The sequence below is a fragment of the Camelina sativa genome, chromosome 8 (assembly GCF_000633955.1).
Source record: "Camelina sativa cultivar DH55 chromosome 8, Cs, whole genome shotgun sequence".
In the NCBI taxonomy this organism is placed as follows: domain Eukaryota; kingdom Viridiplantae; phylum Streptophyta; class Magnoliopsida; order Brassicales; family Brassicaceae; genus Camelina; species Camelina sativa.
Window position 1 is genome coordinate 5,202,617 of NC_025692.1, and position 5,708 is coordinate 5,208,324.

Sequence of the window (5,708 nt, forward strand, 5' to 3'; positions counted from 1 at the left end):
AGGCAATCGGAAGTCTCTAGCAAGTCGTCATTCTCATGATCGAAGTCTCCTTCATCATCGATGTACGCATAGTTGGCTTCCGGATTTTTCTTTAGAACTTCTTGGTATGCATCAATGAGGTGTTTGGGAGTTCTACAAGTCTTGGACCAGTGGTTTGACATACCACATCTATCGCAGACCGATTTAACCTTGGTACGTGGTTTAAAGGACGTACGGCCCTTACCACCACGTCCGCGGCCTCCTCGGCCGGCCTGTCCGCCACGGCCACTACGTCCTCTGCCACCACGGCCTTGGCCGTAGTGTCTTTCTCTGTGGACGTAGTTGGTCTCATGGGGCGCTCTTGGCTCCTTAGACTCCATTGTAGTTTTCTTTCCCAAATCTACCTTATTTGCTTCCGGTAATGGGGCTGTACCGGGAGGTCTCATAGCACTGTTCATCAGCAGCAACTCATCATTCTGCTCAGCTAGCAGTAAACATTCAATGAGTGCCCCATAATCGGCAAAGCCTTGATGCCGATACTGTTGCTGAAGAACTCTATTGTTAGGGCTGAAAGTAGACAAGGTCTTTTCTATCAGCTCCCTTTCAGTCACCTCTTTTCCACATAACCTAAGGAGTGAGACAATCCTAAAAAGCTCAGAGTTATACTCCTCCACGGATTTGTAATCCTGGATCCTTAGGTTCTTCCAATCAAACTCGGCCTTTGGAAGGAGCACCGTCTTTTGGTGCCCGTAACGGCGTTTAAGCTGTGTCCAAAGGGCGAGTGGATTGTCTATAAAGAGGTACTGGCTCTTGAGACTCTCTGCAATGTGATGGTGCATATGTTGGAGACACTTATTCTTTTTCTTATCAGTGCTCTCAACTTCCTCATCAATGCAACCAGCTAGGCCATTGGACCTTAGGTGGATTTCGGTGTCTTTGACCCATTCCAAGTAGTTCTTTCCAGAAGCTTGCAAGATGGGATAGTCAAGGCTTTTGAGGTTTGCCATCTGCATATAATATAGACAACCGATAGTTAGCATGCGATATTTGAGACCGAATCATGCAACAAACATTTATTCAGGTCATGCGGTATTTGAGACCGAAACATGCCTTGGGCCATGCGGTATTTGAGACCGAAACATGTCCTTGCCCATTATAGATTTCGTATGGTTTAAATTCATGCATGCAAAGACAACAAAATCAAATATGTATGCATGCAATAATTTCCTTATTTCTAGATAGGATTTTCTTTTTTTCTTAAATTTCCTTTTAGTCTAGGATTTAGTAAATTTGTTTTAAGAGTTTTAGATGATTAGGAACTTGTCCTAACCAATATTTAATTTCCGATTTCATGTTTTAATTTTATAGAAACTTAACAAAAGTTTTTAATTTAATCGGATATACTCTTAGAACATTAAAGTTAATTTTATTTAAATTTTAGGATAATGATTAAAGGTTTATAGAAGTTATCCTAATAATCCTAGAACAAGTTTCATGCTCGATTTTTATGTTTTCATGGCCGAAAATTTGCAGGAAATTTATGTTCAAATTTATGCTTAAGGAATCCTAAGAATTAGTTCATGCAGCCGATTTTTCTAACATCCTATACATGATCCAATTTTAGTTATGATGCATGAATGATCCAAGTTTTAAATCCTAGAACAGTTTAACAATATTCGATTTTAACAAGTTCATGTTCTAGGCTCTTATGCAACAAACAATCCAAACAACCAAATTCGATTTCATGTTTGACAAAGTTTGGTGCAATTTACAAACAACCTAACAGCCCTATGCAATCCGATTTTAAGATTTACATGGATATAACTTTAAGGTTTGTTTGTTTATGTACTTGGATATGTTAGGGTTTAATAGTTTGTTAATGTTCATGTTCGATATTAGGGTTCTAAGAGGGTTCGGCCATATCTTTACCTTTCACCGGTTTGGATCTGACTGGATATGGACCGGGAGCTAACAGACCTCGGTTTTTAACTCTCTCTCGTTCACGGACCACGAACAGAAACCACGAACCAGATCTCGGACAGAACCACGAACCAGATCTCGGACAGAACCACGAACCAGATCTCGGACAGAACCACGAACCAGATCTCGGACAGAACCACGAACCAGATCTCGGACAGAACCACGAACCAGATCTCGGACAGAACCACGAACCAGATCTCGGACAGAACCACGAACCAGATCTCGGACAGAACCACGAACCAGATCTCGGACAGAACCACGAACCAGATCTCGGACAGAACCACGAACCAGATCTCGGACAGAACCACGAACCAGATCTCGGACAGAACCACGAACCAGATCTCGGACAGAACCACGAACCAGATCTCGGACAGAACCACGAACCAGATCTCGGACAGAACAACGAACTGGATCACGTACAGCGTCCGTGGACAGAACAACGAACAGGTTCCGCGGATGATGAACAGCTTCCCACGAACAGCTTCCCACGAACCGCTTCGTACTTCTCTCGTCCGGTATCACGAACCACGAACAGACGAACTCACCCCCGAACACGGACCAAGATCCTCGATCAAGCTGTCGATAGAAGCTTGATCACGAGCTTAAGGTATGCTCGTGAACAAGGAGATCTTCGAACAGAAAAGGTTTGATCTCGGATGGGAGCAAGAAAGAAAGATGGTTTAGGGTTTGTGGAAGAGAGAAGAAGATCGGCGGCTGCCTTAGGGTTTTAGGGTTTAGGAAGCGGCGGCTGCTTTAGGGTTTAGGGTTAGAGGCTATCGTGCTGATAACGTGTTGTAAACTAGAGAATTTAGGAAGTGAAATCTCTTAGTCTTATTGATTAATGTCGAGGTTACAAGTATATATAATAGGAGTACAAGGGCTAAAGCCCATAAAGCAATCGAGTACATAAGATAGGCCATGGGCCGTAAAGCAATGGCCATGGGCCGTAAACGTGCGGAAAGTAAATGGGCCGTAAGGCCATATCCTAACGGACTGTGAGCGGGCCGGTCTATAGAGTCCAGTAAGTGTTTTACAACATTAAACAATTAAAACATTTTTTTTTGTTTTACAACGGAAAATAAAATAACATTCATATAAATTGTAAATTGAAAATGTAATAATCTTACATAATTAAGTTCCAATCTACCAAAACCAAGATAGACAAATTATCTATAGGGAATAAACCTAAACACATAGCGCGGTTGTGCCTCACTACGTATTCGATTAGAAAGCCAACTCGGTCCATCTGAAGCAAGGTACGAATTGTAACGACCATCCTTCACAACACTATACGCAATGTCCCTTGCAATGGTATTAGAGTGACAAGACACCACCTCAAAAGCGACAGTTCAAATGATAATGATTGAGCAATACTGTGAATCGCGTCCAGCAATGGCCGATACTGAGGCCAGTAGCACGGGTTATCAGTGCCGGCCCTGACCTAAACCTCGTAAAGCAAAGGCTTTAGGCGCCAATATTTATTACCAATATACGGGGCATCATCTCTTGGATGTTGCAGTGGTACAGTGGTTTTATGTAGACCATTTCTACTTAAGTGATCCGAGTTCGAGCCATGATATGCCTGGTTTTGTTAATATTTTTTATCAAATGTTTGTTAATGGGCAAAAGAAAAAATTAGCTTTAGGCATCAAATACAGTTGGGCCGGCCCTGCGGGTTATACAAGGCCGCGATCGCAGCTTGACAATCCGATGAGATTATGACCTTACCCACATGAAGATCTCGTAAGCTTTGAAGCGCCCACAAGATACACCGCAGCTCAGCAACGATCCTGTTTGGTGACTCCGTAAAAGCATCTCTTGCATGGTATAGAACCCTACCCCTGCAATCAAGAGCAATCCAAGATACCCCACCCATCGAATCTGGATTTCTCCAATCAGCATTCACATTACACTTAAAGCATGTCCCATACGTATCTATCTGCTGCGCATTAAGCCATGGTCTCTGATCTGCAAGCAAGATATATAATGTTAGAGAATAGAAAATTGCAAAAAAATTGTCGACGTCTGTTTTATATTCGTCCAATGGTCTTGTTTCTAGCCAAAGGCTATAACGACAATAACATTACAAAACTCGTAACCCATATAGTGTTTAACAACAGTACTGCTCAGAAAGAGGTATGTGCTAAACACAAATCTGACAAGAATCATATAGAGATCTAGCAAAAAAAAAAAAAAAAAGAACGTTTAATTAATTACGATTTTTGCGAACGCGACGCATTCTGTGATGAGGAGGAGGCCTTATCATCATCATCATCATCTCTTCAACCTTGTTAAAAGGTTTGACCAGCCGGTTTCGTAACCAACCGAAGATTCTAGCCACTCCAAAAGTTTTTAATATGCTATACCAAAATGATTGTTGCTTTGAACATATCTACTAAATTGATGAGGGCCGGGTTCTTATAGAATTAAAATTGGAAAGGGAGTGATGATATGAAGATCAAATATGGACTGCATGCTACCACTTGTATATCTTACCATATATAAAGCTTAGTCAAGAAAAATAAAAACGTTACCAAATGTATAATATATTGAAATTAATTTGTAATTCCCAATTTCGTCTATGCTTGCAGGTATAGTATAAATACATATGGGACTTGTTGATTAATACACATGAGGTGGTTACACTTGTTGATTAAAAACAAAAAAATGGAAGATCTCTCTGTTTCAAGAATAAAGGTAACCCTCACAATCATATTTTCAATTACTATTTGTTTTATAAAATTCTATATGAAAGTTATTTTCTGTGTGCTTGTCTGTTGTATCAAAGAGATGAATACATGATTGCCATTTACGATTGCTATATTACAATCCATGCATATACAAAATTGACTTTATTATTGGGTTATCTTCATGATTATGTGCCAATTACAACTTTTGATTGGTAATGCTGTACTATGATGGTATGAAATTTTCGGTTTTTTTTTGTTACTATATATCGTATCGAAAAATATTCTTATACTTTATGAATCAATAACACATGATGACTAGTAATGAGATTTTCTACAATTAGATATCATCATAGTTTACATACATGTTCATAAAACCTAACTTTAATCTTTAACTTTATGGGATATAGAAATTGTATATAAAAGTTCTAAGAACAAATCTTAAAAACGTTTTTAAAAGTAATTTATGTGTGTACATAGAAACATTTTAATGTTTGATTGGTTAGCTAGGACCGTATATGTAGATTCCTAGACTATTGTCATCAACGGCTTTAATTTTGTGTTCTTTGACTGTGAAAAAAGACATAAGATATCTTCTAATTCTCAAATTGCTTTGTATGATTATAACAACTGTGTGTTTAGATAACAACACTCACCTATATACAACTCTTAAACACTATAAGAAATAGAATTCTTACAGTCCAGTACACGAAACTATACAAGGTACTTTTTCTTACAATGTAAAATAATCCATCTAGAAATGATATGTAAAAAATAAATATAAATAATTAAAATAATAAAGTATGGCTAAGCTTTAATTAGTTAATCCAACCATTAACCAATAGTAACGCGTATAAGATGATTTGATCTAAGCTTAATCCAACCACTAACCAATCGTAAGGCGTATAAGATGATTTTCTATAGCCTAATCCAAGTATTAACCAATCGTAACGCGTCCACGTAGGATAATGTTACTCTCTCCTCTACTGTTATAAAAAAAAAAAGTAGAGAGACAGTGAAAATAACAATTTAAGGCAAAAAAAAAAAAAAAAAAAAAAAAAA